Source organism: Nicotiana attenuata, unplaced genomic scaffold (genome assembly GCF_001879085.1).
Source record: "Nicotiana attenuata strain UT unplaced genomic scaffold, NIATTr2, whole genome shotgun sequence".
Lineage (NCBI taxonomy): Eukaryota > Viridiplantae > Streptophyta > Magnoliopsida > Solanales > Solanaceae > Nicotiana > Nicotiana attenuata.
This window is the reverse complement of record NW_017670526.1, coordinates 532,935-551,735: the sequence shown is the minus strand read 5'-3', so window position 1 is coordinate 551,735 and position 18,801 is coordinate 532,935. Positions and strand designations below refer to the sequence as shown.

At 36.5% G+C, this 18,801-nt stretch overlaps 1 long non-coding RNA gene across 7 annotated transcripts; it reads left to right on the top strand.

The window, feature by feature from the left end:
* Positions 1 to 4,257: 4,257 nt before the first annotated feature.
* Positions 4,258 to 16,200, top strand: LOC109240571. 7 transcript variants are annotated; one of them, XR_002070101.1, is made up of 6 exons: positions 4,258 to 4,411; positions 5,040 to 5,191; positions 8,484 to 8,573; positions 8,823 to 8,935; positions 9,024 to 9,292; positions 15,772 to 16,197. It is a non-coding gene; the product is annotated as an uncharacterized LOC109240571 (long non-coding RNA). The 7 variants fall into 7 exon arrangements; XR_002070099.1 differs by having other exon boundaries at positions 4,258 to 4,415; XR_002070098.1 differs by lacking the exon at positions 4,258 to 4,411 and adding an exon at positions 6,310 to 6,483 and having other exon boundaries at positions 4,433 to 5,191; positions 15,772 to 16,200.
* The last annotated feature ends 2,601 nt before the right edge of the window (positions 16,201 to 18,801 follow it).

Here is an 18,801-nt window from a genome sequence, read left to right as displayed (position 1 = left end):
TGTGTTTTATATATATATATATATATATATATATATATATATGTGTGTGTGTGCGTGTGTGTGTTTATTGAGCTGTACATGTTATGCAAAGTGAGTATCCTTGACCTGAAACCTCGTTACTACTTCAACGAGGTTAGTTAGGATACTTACTGAGTCATGGATCGGTTGTACTCATACTACACTTCTGCACCTTGCATGCGAATCTTCAAGCTGAGCCGTTGTGGATGACAAGGCTCGCATTGAAGATGTACATGTATTCCAAATATAAGCTACTACTTGTTCTTGGTAATTTAGGATTTGTACTTTTGCTTATATATATTCAAAAAGATGTTGCATTATACCAACTTTGTAAATCTAAATCTTAATTGCTCATGACTTGTCTATCAATCCTTGTGGTAATTGTACAGATTTTTATCTTATTAGTTATTATTATCGATAATCTTTCATTCGAGTTGTATCATTCATTTATTGGATTACCTACAGCCTGAAACCTCATGATTTTCACCTACTTTATTGACCAGTGAGTCACACCTTAGTTGCGAAATTTCAATTTTCTTTACACATAATTCGACTTTTACTCATCCAATAATATTATTGTTATCGTTTAATCAATAAAATATCACCATGCTAAATCTTCCTATCTATGTTCATATCTTTTTTCTTCAAAATTTTCATATCTGACAAAAGCCGAGAAATGGTTTTATAAAAAGCGTATATCAAAGTCAAACATTTTCTAGGACATGAAAACATTTCTAACGGTAGGTTGTACTGCCTCCGTTTCAAATTAGATGAGGTATTTTTTTTTGAAAGAATTACAAGAAAATACACGTGACTTCACACCATAACAAAAACTGGATCATGTTTTTAAGTTTTACCCAACCTAGCCCATATTTTGAAAGTTAGTGCAAATTCAAAATCTGTGTTCTTACAACCATTGCTTCCAAAAACTATGGAGTTAATCCGTATTCTCACAATCATTGCTTTCACTCTCTCTTCTTCTCATATTCTACATATGCTTCAAGGGGTCGTCCGCCATTACTGCTTCTTGTTAGAACATGCGCAGCGGAAGCAAGCATATAATCAGGCATCAATTACATGTAAACTAGACAACGCAACAATAACGAGATCAGGAACACTAACCTCTTGAAACAGTTGCACAAATTCTCCAAGCAGCAAGAATCCAGGGCTGTAGTCTTCTGGTATATGCCTGGTAAAACATTGAACACTTTTGCTTTTGGGTAGGCAAGAACAATACAACTCTAGGGTTAGTTGATAGGAGAAACCTGTCTTCCTCTTTTTGTTTTAAATACACGAATTTAAGCCCTAAAAGAGAGCCCAAAATCGTGTGGATTAGGATTCCATAAGTGGAATCCTACTCCAACTCAAAAGGGTAACTTTTCTCCCAAGCTACTTTTTACCCAAGTCTGTCCAGGTTTTTACTAGGTATAGCAGGGACCACAAAAATAATAAGAGGCTACTAATTATAGTATTAATTCTAAATTAGCATGAATTAATTCTTACTATAATTAATTGCAATTTATTCCACTAAAAAACTGCAATTGAACTCCTCAATATGAATTTCGAATATTCATTAACACTTATTTTAACTCCCCATGTTAATATTTCAAATACCAGTTAATTAAATTAAATCACTGAAAATTTAATTCAATTAACTAATTAAATCCTTTATAATTTCGCTTAAACTATCTCATGTGACGGATACAAAATCCACCGGCCGGGTTTTCACATGAAAACTTATAAGCTTATATAAAGGGGTATTATCAAACTCTAAAACCAAGTCATGGATTCTATCAACTAATTATTATTCACAAATGTTATTTGTTATTGTCCAATTTATTAGGCATATACTAACTCTAAATAGAGTTGTACCTTTTGATAAATAAAACAATAAACAAATTACATTGATCATAATAATTATATCAAGATTAGGAGTATAAGCTCATTTAATGAATTAGAGAAAGTGTTTTATATGTATTCAGTACAAAAACACCTTTTCTCTACTTGGTCCGTTCAATATACACTGAGTATACTAGCACAAGAAGTTGGAGTAGACTTACTCCCATAATCAAGACAAATTATACAATAATCTTATGCTACAATCATCAAGATATTTCGTCCGATAATATCTTCGATTGTGAACATATTTTATTAATTATGAGAACCAACAATTTAATCTTCTGTGTATGAGCTAAGACTCCATACACTAAATTGTCTACTACATAATCAAAGGACACACATGTTATAAATGATCTATTTAAAATAGTGCTTTATTGAATTGAATAAATTAAATAAATAATTGTTTCATAAAGAACAAAATATAATACTATGTCTAAACCGCGTGGTTAATAGTATATCCAACACTTCTCCCCCTGTGTCATCTGGTTGCTATGTAAGAAAATTGAAGAGTTGAAGTACCATTGAAGGCCATTCAAAGTTTTATTTTCGAAAATAATATTTTTTGAGTTTGTTAGTTGTTTGGATTTGGTGTTGTTCCAATTGATTGAAAATATAAAAGAGAGTTCAAAATTTAAATTTGAAGCGATTTGGAGTAAATTTGAGCAATATTTGAGTTAAATTTCAGAAAAGACGCAAGGAAGAAGACGAAATCAGTTTTTTGTATAATCTTGTATAATAGTGTATATGAGTGTATAAACACATCTTATACACTATTATACACTTTTATACACCTTTATACAAACGTCTTTATAATGAACTTCTTCCACGATTTTCAGTTGTAATTCTTGTTCAAAACCAGTCCAAATCTCCATTAAATGACTTCAAATTTTATATACAACCTCCTTATACTATTTTTAACAACTCTAAATAACACCCGCTCTAAATTTCTCAATAAATCAAATTTGTAATTTGAACCCACATATTTAAGCTTGTTAAAAATCTAATTTTCACCACCCAAATGGATTTGGTTTGTTGAACTAATATTTGAATCACAGTTACTGATTCAAAAATTAACTTAAAAGCTTGAGCAATCTTTTCTAAAAATTAAATAGTAATTTCGAGAACCTATTGGAGTTGGATGTTGAATCCTAGCCTATTATTTTTGGGCTAGTTGGTTATAAATTGAAATATGTGCTATAAAATTGAAAAATAGAATACCCAATTGTTCTTATGTTAATTTTTTTTAGACCGTTCCAAGATAAATACACATTTCTAAATTTAAAAATAATTTATTTTTAAACTCTTCATTTTATCGTCACGTTTTTACCCCCAATAAGTTTCAAAAAGTAACTATCTCATCTACTATCTTTTTGGTCAAATACATATACAACCCATTAAACTTGGCCCAATATTTCATTTAGGCACTCTAACTAACTCTTGTTCCATTTTGGCACTTCAACTCCATTTTTTTTTGTTCCACTTTAACACAAAATTTTTTCCTCCAGGTAAAAATGTAGAGCGTGCAAATCCCCAACTGCTACCCCCATCCCACTGNGAAATTCAACATCAAGTACCCAAAGTGCATTACCATAACCACGGAGAAGCAAATGACATAATACCACACAAAACCCAAATGAACATAGCCAATACGCCATCAATCATGCAATACCCAATTACTCATCTTGCTCAAATTCTGCTATAAGACCCCAATAGAACCGCACCATGTGTGCATATAACCAACAAATCACAACCCCTCGTAGCCTAGAAGTGTAACTCATTGAACATATCGGGTTCAACTGAACCCATAACTTTCGACGCAGAGTAAAAATTTGTATGTAAAAATTCATTAAAAATGTAAAAAAATAGATATGAACCCATAATATTTAAAAATATAGTGGGTTCAATATTAAAAACATTAAAATTGAATCCATATGCTTTAAATTTTGGATCCGCCTCCACGTTAGGAGTATGAAAAATAGTCAGCTTTTGTGTCAAAGTGGAACAAAAGAAATGAGGTTGGAGGGCCAAAATGGAACAAAGCTGAGTTAAAGTGCCAAAATGAAAAATTTGGCCAAGTTAATGGGTTGTGTATGTATTTGGCCATGGAAATTTGGCTGAAAAATGGTCCCTCACGCGCCTAAAGGGGGAAGCAAATCACACACTAAATCTAGTGAGCTTTTGTGTTAAAGTGGAACAAAGAAAATGGAGTTGGAGGGCCAAAATGGAACATGAGTTAGTTAGAGTGCCAAAATGAAATATTGGGCCAAGTTTAATAGGCTGTGTATGTATTTGGCCATCTTTTTTTCTACTATTTACTAAATTCAAAGGGAGTAGTAGTTATTGACTTTGGAATATCTAACAACAATGGCGGCATTCAGAAGGAACCGGGCATGTCAATCGCAACGAATATCCTATAAACCCCTTACCGGAACATCTTCAAAATTCGACAAGTCGTTAGCAGTGATGTCATCACCACCCACATGGCCAAGTGGATGTAGGTACAGAATTCCTTTCCTACCGTCTCTATTGTTATCTCTATTGCAAATTTCCCCAAAATATTTCTCAGAACAAAGTTGATGATTGAAGAAATTTTGCTTCACTTACCTGTTTACCACTTTTTCTTTCTTCTTTTTTGGTAAAGGTCAATTTGGAGCTGTATGTATCGGAATATTTGTTATGCCCTAGCTTATTGATACATAAATATCCAAATTAAAAAATTTAACCTTTCTAAGTCTCAATGTTCTCCATTGTGATTGCGATCAACCAGACAAGTAGTTGAAAGTGATTAAGAGCATGCATTGTTGCTTTGCTTCACGTTTTTTTTACTGAATAACTGTTTCCACAATTTACTCAACTTTTGAATTATATGCATTTTCCCTCACGTCAAAAATACTTCTGAAACTCGAGACATAAGCAGAACAGTGAATACTTGGAGGGGAACTCATAAAGAAGTCTAATTTCAAAATAATTTAACTTAGGGGAGCATTTCTTTTATTATTATCTGAATTATAATTTTTCAGAAAGAAGAAAGAGGACTATCTTTTTTTGTTTATCCCCCTTTTGTTTTATAGTCTTTACCTATCTTGCCCGGTTAAAAGCACAACTTGTGGTGTTTGGCATAGGTGCATGTTACAGGAACCTTACAAAGCCTGGTATTTAACCCATTATCCACCGAGTTTCGAACCGTGTGTCACTTGGCCTCAGGAATTCCTCAGATATTACCTATCTTGTTTCAAGCTCATATAGTTATCAACGGGCTAATATGTATGTATGGGTAAGAATTGATCTCTAAAGTGACTATTAGTATGCTGTGTAAGTACTTTTGTGGTAATTTTTGTATCAGTTGCAGAAACAAGCGGATGTTGAATATATATGCAAATTGCATCGTGATTATGCCTCACGTATATCATATTTAAAACTGATACTGTAAATGAGTAAATCTTGTTTTAAACATATACTCAAAATTATTGCTCAAGTAAGGGATTTGTGCTTAAAGTTTCTGCTTGAATAAATGCTTAAGGAATGATATCTGAATGAAATTTACATTCTTCCCGCGCGTAACTGCATCCTACTTTTTCTGCTCATGCGGGACATTGCTTAGCTTCATTTGCTGTTATTAAAACAATGAAGATCTTGTATCCAAAAAAGTAGATATTCAAGGGTTGAGAGTATTAGTGAAGATCTGATTCACTCTATTTGGCCGTTCTTTATGGTCCGGCCCTTCCCCGGACCCCGCGCATAGCGGGAGCTTAGTGCACCGGGCTGCCCTTTTTTTTAATTTTTTTTTATCATTGGAGGCAAGTGTAGGAGAGAACCTGACAAAGCATTCCAGTGTACGCTACCTGCATAAGAAAGAGAGATCGACTGATTGCTCAAAAAGCTTTTTCATGCAATATGGTATAAGGTAAAATGCAGAAGTCAATCTAAAATTTAGTTATAGAAAATACCAAGTGAAAAAATTAGTTATTGGAAAAATAGCCAGGATAATAAAGTTTGTGAAAGCCAAAAGCTATTACCCAAGCAGCTAGCTTTGTGTATTTTAGTATTTTATTTGAAGGAGATCTCTTTATTGTCTCTTTTAGTGATTTGAAGGGTTGAAAAGGAAACTAAAGGTTAATGACAGCGGATGAGAGTGCATGAAACTAGAAAGGAAGCATTGATTAGAAATCAGATATGTAGTATCTGCAGTATAATTTCTTTGACCGCTTGTAAGGTTATGCATGTGCAGATATTAATATGACTGGAGTCTTATTCCACTAAAGAAAAAATTAATTACTGATCAAATTTTTGCTTTATGGTTAAAGTGCCAACGAAGAAGAGTTGGTGTCATCGTAGAAGAGATTATAGCATAAGAGATTACTCCATCCAACTTGACTGTTGCCTTTGAAACAGAATCATGAAGAGGAAGTGAAGAAATAAGTAGCGATCTTTATAATTCTATACACAGAAAGAGGTGAAAGTTTAGGTCAAAAGCACCACAGATCAAAGAAAAGATGCCACATTTCCCTAGTCATTATATGAGGAGTCAGTCTAATGCCTTGCTCCATTATTTACGTATCTTATTAGGTGAGGTTGCTCAATACCATATTCAAGAAGTTTATAACTTGATATCGAAATAATTTTTGATGTGCTAATATACTTATTGAACCGTTTGAAACCTGGGGGGGGGGGGGGGGGGAGGAATGCGCAATATAGTTTTATTCAACTGTAATCTTCAACTCTTGCTTTTTATAGAAAAAATAAACTCTCTTCTTTCTACAGAGAACAATATAACTTATCGAGAACTTAAGCTTTTTTGTAGAAACCAAGAAGAGAATATAAGATATAGTACCAATTTTCTGATGAGAAAGATGAAAAATAAGACTTGGACTATTGAAGATACCAAAAAACGGATTCTAAAAGCTTATTACACGTTTTTAGTGAGAAATGTAAAAGGAGAATAATAATATATGTACATCACTAATGATGTCAATCGTAAAATTTAAATAATGAAAAGTTTTATATTCGCGACAAGGGTTTAGGGGGAGTGATTCTCTTTCTCCAATTTTTTGCTCAAACGGTTACATCAATTCTAAATTAAAAGTTATCTTTACTTTTTATAAAATATTTTATTTTTTAATTTTAATATACCCAATATATTTAGACCGTACCTCTAAAGATTGTTGTGAAGATATATATGATCCAACTTACCTTAATTAGATATATTGGGTTTGAGTCATGTCCTGTTAAACTGTGTTCTCTCTTTTACTAGGCCTTACGCGGTACGAATCTAGATTAGTCGGGGTCTCAACACAAGTACGAGTAGAAAACAAAAAGAAAAATTTGGGGCCCTTAAAATTTGGGGCCTAAAGCCTTTGCTTTAGTGGCTTGACCCTTGGGCCGCCCCTGGATTGGGGCTAACTTAACACGAAAACCCAGCTCATTAACCTTGAGGTGCGATTCACTAGGAAATTCACTAGTTGAACTGCGGAATTAGAGTTTACCATGTTCTTCCTGTATTTACTCTCTCAGCTTCCGAAAACGAGACTAATCTGTAAAACTGATAAATAGAAACAAGAGGCAGGCTATCCTGAAGGGAATTACCTCACTTCAAATTTCTCTATTCACATGATGCATGGATGGGACCTAGATGGAGATTGAGCTGTAAGTTCAGTTTCATGGAGAATATGGCAGTGATATAGAGGAACAAGAGCATGCATGTTTGGAATGCCAAAAGCTTCTGTGTTTGCTAGAATTGTCGCTAGAATCCAGTAGGAAAAGAATTTTCTCTCTGATGGAAGTTCAACAACAGTTTTAGCATATGAATCAACTACATACCACCTGCCATTATTGCCAGGAATTATTTTCCTACTGGATTCCAGCAGCAATTCTAGCTAGTACAGCATCTCCTGGCATACCAAATATGCATGCTCCTTGTTCCTCTGTATCACTACCTCACTTTCCATGTAACTGGACTTATAGCTCAATCTCTATCCAGATTCCATCCGTGTATCATATGAATGGAGCAATTGGAAGTGAGGTAATTCCCTTCAGGAAAGCCTGCATCTTGTTCCAATTCTTCAACTCGCCTTCTAAAGTTTCTATTTAATGGAGTATCAATTACGTGGGCCAGAGAGAAGAGAAATGATAAAACTTTGGGAAAAGAAGATAGATGAGATTGAGATTGAGATTGAGATAGCGAATAAGGAAGATTCTTGTACTAGATTCTGTTATTGGTGAACGATAGATCTCTATGCTTCCTATATTTGATTTCAAGCAAGGTTGGTTGAGAAGTTCCATGTAGAACTAGGATTCCAGAAAGCACAGTACTCTCTATCTTGGTTCATAGTTGATGAGAGATATAGATCTATTCAGATTCAACACAGAAAATCAGAAATCACATGAAGAGGCCAAAGAAGATTAAGAAAGTTAGGAGAGGGAAATGGAGAGTGGGGCGGCTGTATTAGGGTAAAGAAACTGAGAATCCACCACCATAATTCACAGATAACACAATATATTTATATACACGCCAGGAGTAAATTGGTAAAACCACATGCTAAAAAATAAATATCTTCAACCCTATGTAGGTGAATGGGCTATTGGGCTGAATGGACCGAGTGGGCTGCGCCTGGGCCTGGATCAGGCAGAAATGAATGTGGCGCAACTCATCCGTTAAGGTACTCATTTTCCCTGACAGAAATGTTTCCTTTATCAGTTTTGCAATTAACTTCTATTCTATCTTTGACTTCATTGCTATATCTGTATCCATTCTTCTTTTCTCTAGATATGAGGTGACAGGATGCTTATTTGCTTTGACGAATGAGTCCTATAGCGGATTATATCGTTCGTAGGCTCCAGTATACCTTACTGCCTAAAATTAGGCGATTATCCTTTAAGGTCCTAAACTCAACTTCTTCTGTGGTCAGGTAGCATATCTTGTTAACTCCAACAATCACTACAAGCAAGAAATCTCCAATGGAATTGATTAATAAAGTTCCACGTATCAAAGCTCAGGGTAGGATTGTTGCCTGTGAAGGAGGTAACAGTGATGATTTTAAAAAAAATGTTTATTAGTTGCTTAAAGATAATTCTGTTACAAATCCATATTCTCTTTTCTTCTGATACAGATACTAATCCTGCTCTTAGGCATTCAATTGAGTTTATATGCCTTGATCTGGAAGAGCATGCAGTATGCAAGTACTGTGGTTTACGCTATGTTCAAGATCGTCACCTCTAGAGCTACATAACGGAACTTCCTGAATTTGCAAAGAAGAGCCTTCTTCATTTATAAGCAAGCAGCTGTGGTGGTTATTATGTTTAGTTCCCAAGCTATCATTTAATACTTAGCATCTATGGTGCAACAACTATTATGCTTCAGTGGTAGTGCTAGAAAAAGGTATTCTCTATGCCTCAAAGCTATTTCATTCTTAATTGCTCAGTCAGGACTTACCTTCTCTCATGTGATTTAAGAATTACAATTTTAATTAGATTTATCTTTTATTTTGGGCGAGAGTGTTTTGTTTTGTCTAACTAAACCCATCTTTTGAGTGCTTTCAATTTTCCATTCTACCTAGAAAAATATGTTTTAAGTGTAAGAATAAGAGTAAGACTCTTTAGGTGGGAGTGATTAAAGTCTCCGATGATCGAGTTCCGAGAAATAATTATAGGTAGCACCTTCGGAAAACTACTGAGATCGATAGCATGTGTTATCTCTTAATTATAGAAATGCACATTAAATTTTTGTAGATTCTGTTTAAATGCTTTGTTACGTTTATTTAATGCTGCAATATATTGTTTTCTTTCTATAGAAGTGGATTATGTATCTGACTATCTGTCAAACATGATGAGTATATGTAGTGGCAAAGCCTCGCCATCAGGGCTACCTATCAAGTATTAACCTTTACACAAGCCAAAATAAAACAAAAGGCCCCATCCTATGCCTTTGGGTAGATTGTTCTTGTGGTAATATCACGCGTTTTTGAAGCATTGAATCCATTTTGTTAGGAATAGATCTAATAGGTTTCGATCTTGCATTAACCACTGCCACTTATTAGACTTAGGCTTTAAAGGAAATCGGTATACCTGGTCTAACCATACACATCGTAGGAATGGACTTATTCTAGAACGACTTGATCATTGCTTTGCTAATGAGGCTGGATTAGAAAATTATCCCGACTCTACTGTTGTGCATCTTCCAAAAACATATTCCGGTCATAATCCCCTGCTAGTCACTGTTACACCCTCACATAGGTGCGTCTCCAAAAAATCCTTCCGTCTAGAAAGTTTTTGGTGTACACCCCCCGAGTTCGCAAATCTCCTGCATGGTAGTTGGTGTAATAAAAATTTGGCGGAAGCCACTGCTTGTTTTCACCAAAAAATTGGGGCTTGGAATAGGCTTAACTTAGGCAATCTTTTTGGCAACAATAACAGAATTCTTTCTATGTTAAGAGGCATCAATAACTCCTCCCACTACTACAGCCAATTCCTTAGAGAATTAGAAAATAATCTCATTAACGAGATTATAACAACATCCTCAAGATGGAGGAAGATTATTGGAAGTTGCGCTCTCCTATTAATTGGATAATGATGGAGACGCCAACACCAAATTCTTCCACATTTCTGTTACCGATACGCGTAGGAACAACCGTATATCGTTCTTGAAGGATGATCATGGCAATTGGATCACCAATCATGAAAAACTCCTTAGCCATATTCTGCACTATTTCCAAAGTATTTGCACCATTGATCAGTACTCCTCCCCTCGACTGAATTTGAACACACCTCCCACTGCCTTCACTAACATTGACCTCTCATGCCTTGATAGTCTCCTTCGTGATTACGAGGTTATTAAGACACTCTTTTCATTCAACCCTTTCAAAGCCCCATGGCCCGATGGTTTTCGTCCATTCTTCTACCAACGACACTAGAATGTGGTTGGAAAATCTATCCCTGAATACTGCCATAAATACTTTGATTCTCTATCCATCACCGATCGCGTCAACAACACTTTCCTCTGTTTGGTGCCGAAATTCCATAATGCTAATAATCTAAATAACTTCCTCTCGATAGGTCTTTGCAATACTATTTACAAAGTGATCACTGGGGTCATGGTGAATTGTATCAAGCCCTTCCTTCATAAATTGATCAGCCTCTGTCGATCCAGCTTCCTACAAGAGCGGCGTACCAGTGATAATGCCATTATTATCCAAGAAGTTATCAACCACCTCAACTCTACCAAAGGCGCTAAGGGCAAGTTAATCCTCAAAATTGATTTGGAAAAGACATTCGATAGGCTTGAATGGCCTTTTATACGTAGAGCTCTTACTTATTTCAAAATTCCCCCAAAAATCACTAAACTCATGATGAGTTGTGTATCCAGCAGCATCATTGCTATCCTTGTTAATAGTTCCCCCATAAAATTCTTTAAACCCACTAGGGGCATTCGTTAAGGAGATCCTATGTGCCCATATCTATCTTATGTATGGAGCTGCTCTCAGTCTGCATAGACCATCAAGTGTATCTTATGGCTTGGGATCCAATCTCCCTTATAAGAAAAGTCCTCAACTATCTCATTCTATTCTTTGCCGACGACCAGAGGCGTATCCAGAATTTTATGTAGACGGATGCACTATTAATTGATTTGATTCTCTAAAATTTTGCCATGACAATAGCTTAATAAGTAAACTACAATCAATATTATTATTACAAAAACTCATCATTCCGTTGACAAATATCAATGATAGTTTCCTGCCTTGGAGAATAATATCATAGTAATATAGTTACAAATACTTGGCTCTACATAATAAAACTAAACAGTTATCCGAAAAGAGAATGGAAAATGAAGAAAGAGAGAATTTGAAATTGAAGAAAACTCAAATTAACTTAGAATTTCACCTTTTTAGAGTTTTGAAACTCAAAAGATTGAACCAAAAAAAAATGAAGAAAATACAAAAGAAGAAAAAGGAAAGGGAATCCAACCAGAAAAAAAAATTAGAAAAATAAGAATTTAATCCAAAGATAGGTAAAAGAGTGAACCAAAATAGAGAAAGAACGAAGGGAAAAAAAAAGAAACAGAAAAGAAAGTTAGGGTCATAGGGTGTGGGTTTTCAATTGAAACAAAAAATAAAGAACGGGTATAGAAAGGAAAGAAGAAAAAAAGAAGTTCCCCACTATTTATTTGGGATTTCCACTAGGGGCAAGAAGGAATGATCAGAGTATTTGGCAAGGTGTCCTGGACAGATGTGCTAATAAGCTTATTCCATGGAAGAAACAATATCTATCCTTTGGAGGCAGACTCACTCTTATTAACAGTGTATTAGATGGTATGCCTACCTAATGTCCTTATTTTCAATGCCAGTTTCAGTGGAGAAAAAAATAAACTCATTGAGAAATCAGTTTTTATGGGATGATAATGTAGATTAGAAAAGAATTCATTTGGTGAAATGGCAGGTGCTTCTCAGGGATAAGAAAGGGGGTGGGATGGGTGTGAGAAATTTGAAGCTACATAATAAAAGTCTACTATTCAAATGGTTGTGGAGATATAGCTTGGAAGGTAAGGAAGTTTGGAAAAAGCTGATAAATGCCATCTACGGAAAGCAGGAAGGGTGGAAACTGTAAATGGGGGAATATGGAAGGGCATAAGTAAGCATTGGGAAGAGTTTAGCAAGTTTACTAGATTAGAGGTGGGAAATGGAGTAAAAATCAGGTTTTGGACAGATGTATGGGTTGGGGTGAATGCTTTAAAAATAAATTTCCTACTCTATTCAATTGCTCGACAAATAAGAATGGTACTGTTGCTCATTTTCATTCTAGTTCTGGTTGGCAGATTGTCACCCGAAGGAATTTGAATGATTGGGAATAGTAGAATTTTGCGAGCTGCTTCAGCAATTGAGATCAGTTTATATTGATCATAGTAAGATGGATACTCTAATCTGGGTGGCAAGTAAAGACAAGAAATTTTCAGTCAAGAATTGCTACAGTATGTTGATAAAGCAGTCAGGACAGTGGGATACTTCTTGGCCATGGAGGATGATATGGAAGACAAAAGCTCCTGTGAAAGTAGCATGTTTTGGATGGGTCGCCACCTGGGAGGCATGCTTAACTCAAAATAACTTGCAGAAGAGAGGCTTTTCCCTATGTAACAGATGCTACCTGTGTCCAGAGGATCAAGAAACAGTTGAACATTTGTTCTTCCATTGCAGATTTTCTAGAGAATGCTGGGAGTTATTCCTAAATATTTGTGGTATTGCATGGGTGATGCCTCAGAACGTGAAGGGGTTGATGGTAGGTTGGCAGCATCAGGTGATATCAAAAGAGATAAAGCAAATATGGAGAACTATCCCATTGTGCATCTTATGGACAATATGGCTCGAAAGGAACAAGGCTTGCTTTGAAGGACAGAGAACTCCAATTGCTAGAATTAAGAGCATTTGTTTACAAAATTTGTATCTTTGGTGCAAATCAAGCCCACTAGTTAGTTCAGATTAGTACATGGATTTGTTGGAGTTGTTAGGAAGAAGATTGTAATAGGCTGTTTTTTGTTTCCTTGTTATCTTCTGTACCATCTTGGTACCATTCAATAAAATCTTTATCTTATTAAAAAAAAAAGAAGAAATAGAAAACTGGCTTTCAATTAACAGATAGGGTATGGATTCGATCCCTAGACCTGAGGGTCAAAGGGGCACTGTGCAACCACCGCACCAAATGCTCTTTTGAGCATGGGTTCCCACATGAAAATATAAGTATTTTACCAGAAAAATACCAATGCAATACACAATTTAGGGAGAGGTGCATGGGTCCACGTGCCCCATACCCCCTCCACGTGGATCTGCCCCTGCCGACGACTTCACACTAATGGCTCGTGCTAATATGAAATCAGCTGACACGATTAATCACTGTCTCAATGATTTTTGTTCCCTTTCGGGACAAAATTAACACCTCTAAGTCTAGACTTGTTTGTATCTCCAAAACTGCCCTCCTTTGATTATCCTCCATCTCCCAACTTTTTAATATCACCGCTACGGACTCTTTTGGTAAATACCTAGGTTTTTCAATCCTAAACCATAAGCCCAAGCCAGCTGACTTTCAGCACATAATTGATAATATGAGGAACAAACTCACCAGTTGGAAAACCAACTTCCTCTCACTAGCAGGAAGAGCCACTCTTGCAGAAACTACCCTCAATGCTATTCCTACCCATGCCATGCAATACATATATTTCCCCAAAAAAGTCCATAAGTCCATAGACAAAATCCAAGGTGACTTCAACCCTTAGGGGTTGGCCTGGTGGCAATAGACTTGAGCCTTGGGGTTTGCTCCCTTTCAAGGTCTCAAGTTCGAAACCCACTGGGTGCAAACAATTTCCGAGGGCCATCGGACTGGGTAAAACCTGAATTAACCGTGGTGCACTTGCGGGAAACTCCTTGCCGAGAGCCTGTGCACCCCCGGGATTAGTCGGGGCTCTTAGAGACTCGGACACCCGGTGCAAATCAAAAAAAAAAAAAAAAGATCCAACGTGACTTCATTTGGGGTTCAAATACTACTTGCAAACAGGTTCACTACCTAAGCTGGGATAATATTACTCTACCTAAAGACCATGGAGGTCTAGGTCTCCGCAAATCCATCCATAAGAACACTGCCTTCTGGATAGCCTCACTTGGAGGCTATTTACCCACCCTTGTTCATTATGGGCTACTGTCTCGGCAGTAGGGAAAACTTTTCCAACTGTTCATTTATCTGGCAGAATATTGTCCGTGGTTGGAAAGTTTGCGCGCAAGGCTTGGGCTGGCATCTGCGTAATGGCAAACACATTAGCCTGCATCATTCCTCCTGGATTCCAAATACACCTCCCCTTCGTTCCATCATACAACGTCCCTTTACGGAATCTGCCGAACAACAAAAAGCGACAGACCTTTGGTATATTGAAAACTGAGATTGCCAAAAATTGTCTCTTCACCTCCCAGAGGAAATTAGTCAAAAAATCTCTAAACTCTCTATCTCCACTAATCAAAGCCAACCTGATATTGCCATATGGCTTCCCAGCCCAAATGGCATTTTCAACTCCAGATCTTATAACATTATTAATCCACAACCACTGCCTACTGCCAATTTCCAATGGTTTTGGAAACTTCCTACCTTGAGAAAAATCCGATTCTTTATTTGCCAATGCTAACATAATTGTCACCCTACTTGAAAATATCTTCATCACCTGCATTAACGTCCCTCCCACATGCCCCATTTGCAATAATGCCAAGGAATCTACCTATCATATCTTCATCCAATGCCCTATCGCGAAACAATTCTCGGAACAGGTGGGAATTGACAATTCCATATTCCTCAATCATCAAGATTCCTGGCTAATAATTCTTCGTGATCTTCAGTCTCCTCTCCAAACGGTGCTACTTGATTGGATCAACTTCTTCCCCTTCACATTATGACACCTATGATTAAACCGTAATAACGATATCTTCAATAACTTAACCAACACTTTACCTTCTTCACTTGTATTCAACCGCTCGTTGGAATTTAAATACCTCAAATCCACCCGCCAAAACTCCAACAACCAGTTGTCGATCCTCATTATTTGGTTTCCCCCTCCCTTAGTAACTCTTAAGCTTAACATTGACGGATCATTTAAAAGCTCTCAACAACTGGGTGGGCTTATAGGAGTTGTTAGAAACTCGGAAGGTAATTGGATCATAGGTGCTGCAATGGCTGTTTATGCTTACAGTGCTACTCATATGGAATTGCTGGCACTCAAACAGGGACTGTAACTGGCAGTGGAGCATCACCTTTCATCACTAATAATCGAAACAGACTCTACAGATGTAACTCAGTTTCTGGAGCATACATATGATTTTAAATCTCCGAATGCAGGTACCTGTTGAAGAAACTGGGGAATCTAGTGATCCACCACTGCTTCCTTGAGGGCAATAAAGTGGCAAACATTTTGGCTCAACAATCATCTAAGGGAGTTCTATCCAACCATCAGTCCATCTTCTCATCACCGCTGCACTATGTTGATAAGGAAATGCAGGCTGACCAGGAAGGAATAGGCACTACTAATAACTATCTCTACTTGTAGTAATCTGTCTAGTTTTTATAACTTAAGTGTACTTAGTGACCCTAACGTGAATGGTCACCACTCTACTAATGTAATGACTGTTTTTTATACATATATATATCCTTTCTACCAAAAAAGAAAAAAAAGAAGCATCCATTTTGTTAATGCACGAGCTCAGCCACTGCTTTACTGCTGCAAGTCGGCATTTCTCAGGTTAGCCAAACAGAAATATTAATGAAATACAGTTTTTTTTTTCTTTTATTTTCTGCTTCCGTTCTCTAGCCGAGGGTCTATCGGAAACAACATTTCTGCTCTTCCACGGATAGGGGTAAGGCTGCGTACATGATCTTACCCTTCAAAGACCCCACTTGTGGGAAACTGCTGGGTTTGTTGTTGTTTCTTTTATTTTCTGTTTGAATAACTTAGAAGGTACTTAATTTAGTGGATGTGTTTTTTTTTTTTTTTTGAATTTTAGTTTTAACCTTTTCTTTTAATATCACGATAGTTTTCCTTCTATTTTCTAACGGTATCGTACTCACTGTGCTTGAAAATACAATATGTGATTGTCACTTAATAAGGAGTTTGCTCCAGCCTCCAACAATTTGCTGTCATTTTCGCTAGCTAAGCACGAAGAGAGCCTCAATCCTCGTTAGTTATGGCCAAACATTGATTTCGAAAAAAAGTGAAAAAATTCTTATGTCCAAACGGGCTCTAAATACGGATCCATTTTTATCTCTACATTATTCAGTTAATTGGTAGTTGTCTTTTGGGCCCTAAAACGTCCTTTCTTTTCGCAACCAGTAACTTCAAATCATTCCGCAGTTTGTTGAATTTCAAAATAACACAAGAATACAATGTTTAATACTTTAAAACAACAAATCTTGTAGACAACCAGAAATACCATAAGCAACATATATTTAGAAGTGTATCTATATATCAGCCCGGCCTCCATGTACAAATTTGCTCTCATTCTTTGCTTCAACTTGAATCCCAAGTTTCAATCAAAGAGACAACTTCAGGGCCACCAGCAACCAGATAAGCCTAGTTATTCCTACATGGTTACTCCAAGCTACTGGAGGATATTGAGCACCAGAATTCAGAGGTGATAGAACTGGATTAAAACTGCTACTGACTGATGGTGGTGACATGACAGGAGGTGATGCTGTTAGCTCAAAAGGCGGACTTGTAACGTTATGACAAGGTGGATACATAGGAAGAGTTGCATTATGATCGATATCAGATGCCAAGGTGGTGGCTTCCTGCAGGACTTGATCAATACCATGGCATCTGATGGAAGCACTTTTATTACATATATTTGGACTAGCTATTCGGGCATTGTTGAGAAAGATACGCATGTTTCCAGAATTGGTCACTTTTCAGGACAAGGTCGGGTTTGGAAGTTGGAATTATGGAGCCTGTTGACAAGTGTTTGAGGTGGTCGAAAAGCAATGGTGATGTATGGAATGTCTGAGCAGGAATCGTTTTCTGGGATCAAGATTTGTGAAAGTGTCTTATCTTTTGGCATCAAGAAAGTGATGTCTCCTTGAATAAGGTCTGCAGGGGCCATATTACAAAGGTGAAATAGTTGGCTCTTCTCATCTCTTCAATAGTTTCCAGGATATCTTGAGGTACTGTTTGCTGCAGAAACAGATGAAATCAGCACCATTACAAGGAAGAAAATCGAAATCATATGATTTGTGGCCATGTTTATCTATTCAGTGTCAATTTTAGGTTCTTTGAAGAATCTGGTGATCATATTGTTGGGTGTGCGAACAAACTACCACATTGGTAGCTGAAAAGATTGAGAGTCTACATATAAGGTGTAGGGATCTCTTAATGGTGTGAGGCCTTTTGGGAAAAACCATGCGGGCTTGGCCCAAGACGGACAATATCACACCATGTTAAGAGTCTTTGGGCTAGTTTAGCCCAAACACATATTACTCCCCCCGGTCCAAAATAAGTGATTTTTTGGATGTTTTCACACAGATTAAGAAATCCACCTTTTAGCATTAATTAGCAATAGAATTGACCATATTAACCTTTACTATCTCACATAAACACTCCTAACACATATTCCAACACTATTTACTCCAAGGACAATGTAGGAAAAAAATAATTAATTCATTCTTGAAATCTGGAAAAATCACTTATTTTGAACCACAAGAAAAATGCCAAAAAATCACTGTATCATGGTAATAATGGTATGGGTGATGCACTTTGTAAACATGCAATCTTGCTGCTCCAACAACTAAACCTCTCTCATACCTACTGCATGAATGGTGGGTAATCTCTGTTAAGGGATCGCTCTAAATATTCGTTTTTCAAGCACAAAGACTGTTTTACGATTTACTTTCAGTTTTTATAAATAAATGTGATAGTATTGTTTTTTTTTTAATATTTATTTTGTGATAGTTTTACTGTACTCGGACTTTCATTCTGTTCTCTATATCGTGTTACCACTTAGCAGAGTCCTGTATTTTTAATAAACAGTCGCTACTCCTGATATGTGCCGCTTTCCTAATCAAAAGATAGGAGAGCACCCCTTCTCCCGAAGTTATCATATTTCCGTTTGCCAAATAAAACTGCTGTTTTAACTTTCTAGTCTCGTTAGCATTTCCTTATCTTATGAGATTGTAACCTGAAAAATTAGATGAACAACTCCCACCCATTCTTTGTTGGTATTTCCTTTATCTCAGTCCATTCTTAGCTAAAATTGCTAACTCAGCCTGCACTATGCTATAAATACTTGAGGAGCTATTCTTCAATCTCATTGATTTTAGAAAACTGTCAAACTCCACGTATTTGCGGTGAATTAATATATCACTCTCTTCGGTTGGTCTCTT